At 36.1% G+C, this 12,578-nt stretch overlaps 1 protein-coding gene across 1 annotated transcript in view; it reads left to right on the top strand.

Moving 5' to 3' along the window:
• The window catches only part of CFAP299 (cilia and flagella associated protein 299), a 449,964-nt gene that overhangs the window by 78,671 nt on the left and 358,715 nt on the right, over nucleotides 1–12,578 (top strand). The window lies entirely within an intron of this gene.

The raw sequence follows: 12,578 nt of genomic DNA, 5'->3' as shown, positions 1-12,578 counted from the left end.
ATATATATATATATATATATATATATATATATATATATATATATACAGAACCGAATTTTGTTGTTGTTGTTGCAAAGGAAGGATTGTATTCAGAAGGTAAAAATAATCTGGGAAAGAAAAAAAAATACTCATAGTTTACAGTCATTTCCCAATGGTGTAACTGATTCTGTCCATCATTGATCAATTGGAATTGGATTAGCTCTTCTCTATGTTGAAGATATCCCTTCCATCAGGATACATCCTCATACAGTATCATTGTTGAAGTGTATAATGATCTCCTAGTTCTGCTCGTTTCACTCAGCATCATTTGATGTAAGTCTCTCCAAGCCTCTCTGTATTCCTCCTGTTGGCCATTTCTTACAGAGCAATAATATTCCATAACATCCATATACCATAATTTACCCAACCATTCTCCAATTGATGGGCATCCATTCATTTTCCAGTTTCTAGCCACTAGAAAAAGGGCTCCCACAAATATTTTGGCACATACAGGTCCCTTTCCCTTCTTTAGTATTTCCTTGGGATATAACCCTTGGGATAAGGGATATAAGCACTGCTGGATCAAAGGTTATGCACAGTTTGATAATTTTTGGGGCATAATTCCAGATTGCTCTCCAGAATGGTTGGATTCTTTCACAACTCCACCAACAATGCATCAGTGTCCCAGTTTTCCCACAGCCCCTCCAACATTCATCATTATTTGTTCCTGTCATCTTAGCCAATCTGACAGATGTGTAATGGTATCTCAGAGTTGTCTTAATTTGCATTTTTCTGATCAATAGTGATTTGGAACACTCTTTCATATGAGTGGAAATAGTTTCAATTTCATCATCTGAAAATTGTCTGTTCATATCCTTTGACTGTTTATCAATTGGAGAATGGCTTGATTTCTTATAAATTAGAGTCAATTCTCTGTATATTTTCAAGATGAAGCCTTGATCAGAACCTTTAATTGTAAAAATGTTTCCCAATTTGTTACTTCCCTTCTAATCTTGTTTGCATTAGTTTTGTTTGTACAAAAGCTTTTTTAATTTGATGTAATCAAAATTTTCTATTTTGTGATCAATAATGATCTCTAGTTCTCCTTTGGTCACAAATTCCTTCCTCCTCCACAAGTCTGAGAGGTAAACTATCCCATGTTCCTCTAATTTACTTATGATCTCTTTCTTTACGCCCAAATCATGGATCCATTTTGATCTTATCCTAGTATGTGGTGTTAAATGTGGGTGCATGCCTAGTTTCTGCCATACTAATTTCCAGTTTTCCCAGCAGTTTTTGTCAAATAATGAATTCTTATCCCAAAAGTTGGGATCTTTGGGTTTGTCAAACACTAGATTGCTATTTTTATTCACTATCTTGCCCTGTGAACCTAACCTATGCTACTGATCAACTAGTCTATTTCTTAGCCAATACCAAATGGTTTTGGTGACTGTTGCTTTATAATATAGTTCTAGATCAGGTACAGCTAGACAATCTACATTTAATTTTTTTTTCATTACTTCCCTTGAAATTCTCGACCTTTTGTTGTTCCATATGAATTCTGTTGTTATTTTTTCTAGGTTATTAAAATAGTCTCTTGGGACTGATTGGTATAGCACCAAATAAATTGATTAGTTTAGGGAATATTGTCATCTTAATTATATTCGCTCGGACTATCCAAGAGCACTGAATGTCTTTCCAATTATTTAAATCTGACTTAATTTTTTTTTGGCAAGTGTTTCGTAATTTTGCTCATATAATTCCTGACTTTCCTTTGGTAGATATATTCCCAAATATTTTATACTATCATCCATTATTTTGAATGGAATTTCTTTTTGTATCTCTTGCTGTTGGATTGTGTTGGTAATGTATAAAAATGCTGAGGATTTATGTGGATTTATTTTGTATCCTGCAACTTTGCTAAAATTCTGAATTATTCCTAATAGCTTTTTAGCAGTTTTGGGGGTTCTCTAAGTATACCATCATGTCATCGGCAAAGAGTGATAGTTTGATTTCCTCATTTCCTACTCTAATTCCTTGAATCTCTTTCTCGATTCTTATTGCCGAGGCTAGCATTTCCAGTACTATATTGAATAGTAATGGTGATAGTGGGCAACCTTGTTTCACTCCTGATCTTACAGGGAAAGGTTCTAGTTTATCACGATTACATATGATGTTTACTGACAGTTTTAAGTATATACTCGTTATTATTTTAAGGAATAGTCCATTTATTCCTATACTCTCAAGCGTTTTTAGTAGGAATGGATGTTGGATTTTATCAAATGCTTTTTCTGCATCTATTGAGATGATCATATGGTTTTTATTAATTTGATTATTAATATGGTCAAATATACTAATAGTTTTCCTAATATTAAACCAGCCCTGCATTCCTGGTATAAATCCCACTTGGTCATAGTATATTATCCTGGGGATGATTTTCTGAAGTCTTTTTGCTAATATCTTATTTAAAATTTTAGCATCAATATTCATTAAGGAGATTGGTCTATAGTTTTCTTTCTCAATTTTCAATCTACCCGGTTTAGGTATCAGTACAATGTCTGTGTCATAAAAGGAAATTGGTTTAATCCCTATTTTTTCAAATAGTTTATATAGCATTGGAGTTAGTTGTTCTTTAAATGTTTGGTAGAATTCACATGTAAATCCATCTGGTCCTGGGGATTTTTTCTTAGGAAGTTGGTTAATAGCTTGTTCTATTTCTTTTTCTGAGATGGGACTATTTAGACTATTTACTTCTTCCCTGTAAATCTGGGCAAGCTATATTTTTGAAGGTATTCTTCCATTTCATTTAAGTTCTCGAATTTATTGGCATAAAGTTCAGCAAAGTAGCTCCTAACTATTGTTCTAATTTCCTCTTCATTAGTGGTGAGTTCTACCTTTTCATTTTCAAGACTAACAATTTGCTTTTGCTTTTTCCTTTTTTTAATCAGGTTTACTAAGGGTTTGTCTATTTTGTTGGTTTTTTCATAGAACCAACTCTTAGTTTTATTAATTAATTCAATAGTTTTTTTTTTTACTTTCAATTTTATTAACCTCACCTTTTATTTTTTTGAATTTCAAGTTTTGTGTTTGTCCAGGGGTTTTTAATTTGTTCCTTTTCTAGCAATTTTAGTTGTAAGCCCAATTCGTTGGCCCTCTCTTTCTCTATTTTATGCAAGTAGGCCTGTAGAGATACAAAACTTCCCCTTATTACTGCTTTGGCTGTATCCCACACATTTTGGTATGATGTCTCATTATTGTCATTTTCTTGGGTGAAGTTATTAATTATGTCTATGATTTGCTGTTTTACCCAATCATTCTTTAGTATAAGATTATTTAGTTTCCAATTATTTTTGGTCTATTTTCCCCTGGCTTTTTATTAAATGTAATTTTGATTGCATTGTGGTCTGAAAAGGATGTATTTACTATTTCTGCCTTACTGCATTTGATTTTGAGGTTTTTATGCCCTAGTATATGATCAATTTTTGTATAGGTTCCATGAACTGCTGAAAAGAAAGTACATTCCTTTCTGTCTCCATTTAGCTTTCGCCAAAGATCTATCATATCAAACTTTTCTAGTATTCTATTTACCTCTTTGACTTCTTTCTTATTTATTTTGTGGTTTGATTTATCTAACTGAGAGTGCAAGGTTGAGATCTCCCAGTATTATGGTTTTGCTGTCTATTTCTTCTTGCAGCTCTCTTAATTTCTCTTTTAAGAATTTAGATGCTGCACCACTTGGTGTGTATATGTTTAATATTGATACTGCTTCACTATTGATGCTTCCCTTTAGCAGGATATAATGCCCTTTCTTATCTCTTTTAATTAGATCAATTTTTGTTTTTGCTTGATCTGAGATTAGGATGGCTACCCTTGCTTTTTTGGCTTCACCTGAAGCATAGTAGATTATGCTCCACCCTTTTACTTTTAGTTTGAATGTATCACCCTGTTTCAGGTATGTTTCCTGTAAACAACATATAGTAGGATTCTGACTTTTAATCCAGTCTGCTAACTGCTTCCTCTTTATGAGGGAGTTTACCCCATTCACATTTATGGTTAGAATGACTAATTCTATATTGCTTGTCATCCTGTTAACCCCTGCTTATGCTTTTCTCCTTTCCTTCCCTTTTACCCTCCTACCCAGTATTAAACTTGTGAACACCACTTGCTTTTCACAGCCTTCCCTTTTTAGTATCCCTCCCCCACCTAAAAGTTCCTCCCCTTATTTTACCCCTTTTCCTGGAAATTTCTGTATTCCCTTCCCCTTAGCTTACTCCTTCCCTCTCACTTTTCAATGAAGTGGAAGAAGTTTCACCATAAATCGAATATGTCTATTGATACACGCTATGTTCATCTCCCTCCTTTCTTTCTCTCAGATATAATAGGTTACTTTTGCCTCTTCATGAGATGTAGTACCACCACTTTACACTTTATGATATAATTCCCTTTCCACCTCTAGTTTTCAGGACAAATTATACATATGTTCTTTACATATTTTTATGGCAGAAGTACAGTTCTCAAATTTTTTTACCTTTTTAGAAATGTCTTGAGTTCTATATTTGAAGATCAAACATTTTATGTAGGTCTGGTTTTTTCATCAAGAATAGATGGAATTCATTTATTTCGTTAAATGTCCATCTTCTTCCCTGGAAAACGATGCTCATTTTTGCTGGGTAAGTTATTCTTGGGTGCATACCAAATTCCTTAGCCTTTTCGAATATCATGTTCTAGGCCTTTCATCCTTTTAATGTGGACGCTGCTAGATCCTGGGTTATCCTTATTGTGGATCCTCATATCTGAATTGCTTTTTTCTAGCAGCTTCCATTTTTTTTTCCTTTGTCTGATGGTTCTTGAACTTGGCCACTATATTTCTTGGTGTTTTGATTTTAGGGTCCCTTTCAGTAGGTGATCGATGAATTTTTTTCAATGTCTAGTTTACCCTCTGTTTCCAAAACGTCTGGGCAGTTCTCTTTGATAATTTCCTGGAAAATAGTGTCCAGGCTCTTTTTTTCCTCACATTTTTCAGGGAGTCCGATTATTCTCAAATTGTCTCTCCTGGATCTGTTTTCCAGGTCTGTTGTCTTTCTAATAAGGTACTTGACAGTCTTTTCAATTGTTTCATTTCTCTGGTTTTGCTTGACTACTTCTTGGTTTCTCCTTGAGTCATTCATTTCTACTTGTTGGAGTCTAATTTTCAATGATATATTTTCTTCACTCACTTTTTTTATATCTTTTGTAATTGTCCAATTGTGTTTTTAAATGTGTTTTTTCTTCTATGGAATTTTTTTCCATTTTATCCATTTTATTTTTTAGAGAGCTGATTTCTTTTTCCAGCTCTCTAATCCTGTTTTCCTTGGAGTTGTTTACCTTTTCCAGCTCACCAATCCTGTTTTCCTTGGAGTTGTTTACCTTTTCCAGCTCACTAATCTTGTTTCTCAATGATTTGATTTCTTTATCCACTCTGTCTTTGAATGCATGGGATGACTTCTCCAGGCTCTCTTGCCAAGCTTCCCTTTCCTTTTCCCATTTCTCTTCCAGCTCTCTTGTGAGAGCCTTTTTGATTTCCTCTATGAGGTTCTTTTGTATTGAGGAGCAGCTCACATCCCCCTTAGGGGATTCCTCTGGGGACAGTCTGTTTTTAGTCTCCTCAGTGTTTGAAGTCTGCTTCCTCTCCACACAGAAGCTGTCAATGGTTAGAGCCCTTTTAAAATTTTTGTTCATTTTGTCAGAGCAGGACTCAAAGAAAACAAATTGACAAGAGAAACAATTGGTCTGTTTGGGGGGGATGGGGCTGGATGGTGTTAATGGGCTTCCTCTACAGACTGGGGGTAGGGCAGCAGAGAGCCACTAACAGAAGAGCGATGCTGCGCTGCATCTTCGCTCTGAGGCCCTGAGAATGCGCTGAGTCATTCCAGGTGGGGGTGGGAGGTGGCCGGTTCCAAAAGACAATAGCTTTCTGGGATTTTATTCTTCACCTCCGGGGTTTACACCCTCTCCCAGCTCCTGGTTTGCTGCCAAGACGGAGCATCCACACTGGGGTAAAAGCCTTTTAGCAGAAATGGCAGAGATCGTACCCCTCCCCCTCTGGTTTGAGCTGTGTGAGCTGTTTGTCTCACTCTGGCTGCCTGCCCTCAGTCTGCGCCCAGTCTGTTCGACCCTCCCCCGAGCAAACACAGACCTTCTCAGGCGAATTTCAAGGATGTCTTCTGTTGGTGATCACCTGTGGGTTTCTTTTCCGGTCAAGCATTAACTCTGAGGCTGGTCATGAAGTAAGTCCTGAGAGAAAACACGGAGCTCAAGCAGCTGTCTGCCTCCACGCCGCCATCTTGGCTGGAAGTCCAAGAAGCTTTCATTCTTAAAGAGGTTTGTATAGTTTGCTGTTTGATGTTGGCAAAGCAACTACTTCCATGTGACTCAAAGTCCTCTCATCAGTTTTCCAGAGCAAATGTCCTAGTCTGCCCATATATTTGTTATTGGTCAGTATCAGTCAGGTATAGACACACAGGTTCTAACTTTTTTCTATGCTAAGCTAACTCAGTGATCTTGGGTTAGTCACTTAAATGTTTCTGTGAACTGTTTGGGAGCTGAGTTCTGCTCTGGGCCCCTCTCCTTCAATTGGACTCCGGCCTCACTGGACCCACCTGAAAGGCCCTGAGACTACTTTCCCTGCTGAACTAGGGCTGGGTGGGAACAGGTGGGAGCTGACTCAGACAGGCAGAGCTGCCCTGAATCTACCCATAATTCTTCCAGGCTGCTCCCTCTAGAACTGGGCCCAGGCAGCCAGCCAAGGGCTTGGGGAAGGCTCAGTCTGGCTCAGGCATGGGCTATTTGATTCAAAGGAGGAACTCCATGGAGTAATCATCTTAAATGAATGCCTCAAAGTCATAATCCCTTGAGGTCACAGGCTTGGGGAAGGCTCAGATTAGACCAGAGTTTAGGTATATAATGCCATATAGACACCAGTCTGTATCCACTAAAGGGAAATAGCATTTACTAAGCATCTGTTCAACATGAATGGGACTGATTGAATGAAGTTTTCTCAGTTTATGATACTAGGCCTAAATCCCTATTCCCAGAGCCAGAAGATGGGGTCTTGGGCCTCAGGTTTCAGGAAATCATATGATCTCTGGGCCTAAGTCTCTAAAGGTCAGACTCAAGTCAGTGACAAGAAGTGATGGGAAGTGATATGATCCATAGGAAGCAGACAACATGGGTAACCATAGGTCAAGGATGGATACTTCCTTTTAGTCTGTCCAATGAAAAGGCTTGGGTCTTTTACTATTTAAATCCCGACAAGTGAGAAGTTTGTCAGGTTCCTGAGCACATAGTGGGAGCTGGGATGCCTGCTGCGTGTGCTGGGCCTCTCCCTGCATGGACTAAATAAACACTTTCTCTTTGCAATTGAAGATGTCTCAGATTAGTTAATTTGGGGAAGGGGGTCTAACACCTGTCCCACACAAACATATATTATTCAATTGGAACCTCACAACAACCCTAAGAAGTTGATTCTATTAAGATCCCTTTTTTATAATTAAAACTAAAGCAAATTGAGATTAAATGATTTGCTCAGAGTCATACCGCTCATAGATGTCTGAGATTGGATTTGAACTCACGTCTTCTAACTCCAGGCCTAACACTCTCTCCACTGTGCCATCAAGTTTCCTACTAAAGCTACCTCTCCTGAACTCTTCCTTCCTTCCTTCCTTCCTTCCTTCCTTCCTTCCTTCCTTCCTTCCTTCCTTCCTTCCTTCCTTCCTTCCTTCCTTCCTTCCTTCCTTCCCTCCTTCCTTCTTTCCTTCCTTCCCTCCTTCCTTCTTTCCTTCCTTCCCTCCTTCCTTCCTTCCTTCCTTCCTTCCTTCCTTCCTTCCTTCCTTCCTTCCTTCCTTCCTTCCTTCCTTCCTTCCTTCCTTCCTTCCTTCCTTCCTTCCTTCCTTCCTTCCTTCCTTCCTTCCTTCCTTCCTTCCATTGATTTGCCAAGGTCTCACAGCTAGTAAGCATCTGAGGCTTAGTTTATTGTGCCATTTAGCTGCCCTAAGCACTGATTCTTTTTAAGTGACCCCAAACAAGTCACTTATCCTAGTGGATAGACAAGAATTTGCATATCAGGAATTCCATATACTCAGAAAATTATGGATTTGGTAAAAGAAAAAAAGGAGAAAAATAAGATAAACCCCCTAATTTAGGTGGAAATCATGTAATAATAGTCAAGAAACTGAAAATGAAGCAACATTTCCATTGAAGAAGTTTCAGCTCCCTACTGTGGCCAGCATTTTTCTGTTTTTGAAGAGGAAATCAAAGCTGTCAATTGTACTTTACCTGCAGAGTAGAAAATTTAGTGATGGGAGGATATAAGGACACAAATATATTCTGTTTTGCCCACAGTATACTTGCTTTTTCTACCAGTCAGTAATAATCAACCACTTAGCCTTTAATATGAAGCAGACTAGGAGATGTTAAAATATTATGGCAGGATGGAAGGGGCTGTAAAAATTGGAACTTCACAGTTTGTATGTCATTAAGTCCAACCCTGAGTGGTTTAACAACATTTTTATAATTTTTAAAAATAAATTATTTCAGTCCTACCAACTTTATCTGAAAATGGAAAATGCAAGAAGAGTGTGTTTCAAAATGAAAGGTTAGAAAAATAAAGGAAGTAAAGCAAAAACTAAAAGTTTGCTAGTTTGCAGTTTATTTTTTGAACCTTTGAAGTTCTTGGTTCTGGCTGATATACTCCATCTGTAAATAAGTGAAATGGAAAAAAATGTTTGAATGTTGAAAAGTTGTTTTTTTTTTTTATAAAGTTTTGCATCACACCAAGACTTTCATATTTAGGACTGATAGATTTTGAATAGACTTCGATTGTCATCTTTTTTTCTTTCAGGTAAAATGCCATTTTCTTGGATAATTCTCACAATGGAAAAATGTATAGAAAATACAGCAAAGAAACCCATGTATATTAAGTTATATAAACTTCAACATTAAAATATATTTATAAAAAGCAAAGCCATATATATTAAGTTACATAAACTTCAATATTCTTTCTCCCTAAGTATTAATAATATAGGTATATTTACTGAATGAGAGCACTCTGGTTGGTAAAGGTAACTACATTAGGCAAATGGGTAGTCCAGTGGTATAGAATGTTGGATCAGCAGTCAGGAAGACCCTAGTTCAAATCCTGCCCCTGACACTTACAAGCCATGAAATATTATATAAGTCATTTAACTCTCCACCTCAATTTCCTTATCTGAAAAATGGGTATGATGATTTACAGGGTTGTTGTGAGGATAAAATGAGATGATATATATATAAAGCATAATATAAACCTTAAAGCACTATGAAAATCCATTAATTTTTTATCTCCTAGGGAAAAGGACCATATGTATAAAAATGTTTGTAGCAGCTCTTTTTTGTGGAGGGAAAGAATTGGAAATTGGGTGGATCTCCTAATTAAGGAATGACAATTAGTTGTGGAATATGAATATAATGGAATATTATTGTTCTATAACAAATGATGAGCAGAGTGATTTCAGAAAAGCCTAGAAAGACATACATGAACTAAAATTATGTGATGATCAACTATGGTAGACTTAGCTCAACAATACAGTGATTCAAGACAATTCCAATAGACTTTGGATGGAAAATACCATCCACATTTAGAGAAAGAAGTATGGAGACTGAATAACCATCAAAATATGTTATTTTAACTTTATTTTTTTTTCTTTCTTGTGATTTTCCCCTTTTATTCTGATTTTTCTTTCACAACATGACTAATAGGGAAATATGTTTAAAATGATTGTACATGTATAACCTATATCAGATTGCTTGCTGTTTTGGGGAGGAGGGAGTTAAGGGAAAGAGGGATAGAAAAATTTGGAATTCAAAATCTTACAAAAATTAATGCTGGATATTATCTTTACATGGATTTGGAGAAAATGAAATACTGTTAAGTGGAAAAAAGTGTTTTATTACCCATCTTTTTACAGAGGTTGTAGATATATTAAGATACTTAAAAAAAAAAACAAGTACAGTTCAAGTTCTATTCATTTATTCATTTACTTGACAAAAATTCATGAGATTCATGTAGGATTAAATGCTGAGGCAGGCAGAGCTTTTAAATAAAACATCATTCTCATCCCTATGAAATTTACTGTCTCGTAGGAAAGAAGACAAACCATAGATAACTATAATGGAAAATATGTAATAAGTGAATTAGAGAAAAACAAAAATAAGTGAGATGTGAAAAAGTAGTGTTTAATGAGGCGATCAGAAAAGTCTTTATAAAGGAGAAGACTTTTGATCTGGGTTTAAGAATGGGCAAGTATTCAGAAAGAAAGGGTAGATAAAAAGAAACAAAACAAGCTAGTTGTTATTTTTGTATGGAATTTTTGGAGTAGAATGAAGACTGTCCCAATTTAGTTGTTGTTTAGAATATATAGCAAAAAGAAATGAAATGAAGGGACACATCAAATTATTTCTGGTCTCAAATATCAGGAAACAGGCTTTAAACTTGAAGAGTCCAAAGGGAGCCATTGAAGACTATTGAGCAGAATAATTATATGAGCAGACTCAAGAAACAAGAAGTTATTAAGCACCTACTATGTTCAGGAATTGTGTCAAATCCTGGGGGATACAAAGGCAAAAATAAAATAGTCCTTGCCCTCAAGTAGCATAAAAAGAGAAAAGAAAAGTACATTTTAAATATGAGATATATGGATAGATCACATTGATAGTTGAGAAAAAGGCAGACAGAGAGAGCTAAGTACTAACTACATACCTAGGTCTGTGTGAAGAACCAGGTACACAAATAAAGAAAGCAAGATAATCTCTGCTTATTCTCAACCTTCATTTTATTTTATTTTTATTTAATTCCTGGAATAAAACAAGAATTTCCATAACATGGTTGATTGGTTGTCACCATTCATTGTCAAAGAGGATCAAAATAACATCATTGAATATGACCGACTGTAGCTAATCAGACCAATAGGAGTTCAGAACCCTCTGCCACAGGTTGGACACAAATAGTCCCTGTGAACATTTGGGATACATTCTCTAATTTTGCATATCTCATATTTCTACTGAGCTAATTTAATTCTCCTGTGCTCATAGAGCACAGCCCTTTCTCTGATAAAGGCACGCCATTCTGGGCGGTCCTGTTTCAATGTCTCTTATAGAGTCAAATCTAAAATTCTTATAAGAGATCTTGAGAGTGTCCTTGTCTGACTTTTTTTCTGACCACCACATGAGCACCTTCCCTATGTGAGTTCTTCATAAAATAGTCTTTTTGGCAAGCAAACATTTGATATTCAAACAACATGGCCCAACTTTAAAAAACAAAAACAAAACAAAACAAAAAAACAAGTACAGTTCAGTTTTTATTCAATTATTCATTCACTCAACAAAAATTCATGAGATACATATAGGATGCTTGGCAAGTTAGTTTGAGAAAGGACTTCTGGTATCTTATCCTGACAGGTGATTTTCAGAATCTACCTAAGACAATTCAAATGGAAGCAATAAAGTTTCCTGACATGACACGGGTAGACTGTCCAAGTTTCACAGGTATATTAGGCCATCACAACGGCTCTGTAGACTTTTAGTTTGGTAATCAGTCCAATACCTTTCCTTTCTCATACTTTCTTTCGTACAAACACTGAGCTAACTCTGGCAGTGTCTGTTTCCCCATTATCCATGTGTAAGTCCCCGGAAAGTATACTGCCATGGTAAGTTAAGTTACCATAGCATTCAAAACTTCTCTCTTTGCTGTAATTGGTTGTTCTACATAAGGTGCTGGCTGATGGAGAACCTATGTTTTCTTGGTGTTTCTTGTTAGACCAAAATTAGCACGAGTAGCAGAGAATGGGTCCATACTTTGTTGCATCTCAGCTTTGGATGCTGCAGTTGAGTGCACAATCATTTGTGCCCAAAAAATCATGCATCAGCACCCCTTCCCCTTAAGTTTCTGTCTGTAGCTTTATCAAGCTGAAAAATTTACAATCAGTGTGATAGCTGACTTTGATAACATGTTTGTCCCCATTGATGGCATTCGACAACATAACTGAAAACATGGGAGCTTAAAAGCATGGGAGTAAGCATCCAGCCTTGTTTCACTCCATTGGTGATTGGGAAGGTGTGAGATAGTATAATTAAAAAAATAATAATTGCACTTTAAACTGCAGACCTATTTACCTACAACTTGCTATTCTTTTAAAATATTAAATAGTTATATAAACTTATTTTTTTCTTTTTTCTTCTTTCTCCTTGCCCAAGAACTGAGCGTGTATATTCATATATGTGTAAAATCATTGTACACATACTTCTATTTATAAGTTCTTTCTCTGGATGCAGATAACATTCTCTTTCATATGTCCTATGTAATTAAATGGGGTAATTATAATAATTAAAATGACTTAGTTGCTCAAAGTTGTTCTTAAAACAATATTGCTTTTACTATATACAACATTCTCTTGGTTCTTTTCATTTCATTCTCCATTATTTCATGTAATCGGCATTTTAATGGAAGGGTATAGTACATAAAAAAGAACTGGAAATTGGGAATTACTTCCTACGGAGCAAGATTGATAAAGAGATAAAACAGTCTG

Source organism: Sminthopsis crassicaudata, chromosome 6 (genome assembly GCF_048593235.1).
Source record: "Sminthopsis crassicaudata isolate SCR6 chromosome 6, ASM4859323v1, whole genome shotgun sequence".
NCBI classification, from domain to species: domain Eukaryota; kingdom Metazoa; phylum Chordata; class Mammalia; order Dasyuromorphia; family Dasyuridae; genus Sminthopsis; species Sminthopsis crassicaudata.
This window is presented reverse-complemented; position numbering and strand designations above follow the sequence as displayed.